Source organism: Belonocnema kinseyi, chromosome 4, assembly GCF_010883055.1.
Source record: "Belonocnema kinseyi isolate 2016_QV_RU_SX_M_011 chromosome 4, B_treatae_v1, whole genome shotgun sequence".
NCBI classification, from domain to species: domain Eukaryota; kingdom Metazoa; phylum Arthropoda; class Insecta; order Hymenoptera; family Cynipidae; genus Belonocnema; species Belonocnema kinseyi.
The window spans coordinates 147,930,969-147,931,206 of NC_046660.1; positions in this window are offsets into that span (position 1 = coordinate 147,930,969).

Here is a 238-nt window from a genome sequence, read left to right on the forward strand (position 1 = left end):
CAAATTAGTATTGTTAACGAAAAACCTTATTTAATCGACTTCTTTCAGAATATTTATTCGGCAATGTGTACATGACGTTTCGGAATCAGACCGATTCCCACACCAGATTATCTTAGTTCATATGTAGAAATTTATATATTTAAATCGAAATGACTCAAATATTTTCGATTTAAATATATATAAATTTATACATATGACCTAAGATAATCTGATGAGGAAATCGGTCTAATTCCGAAAC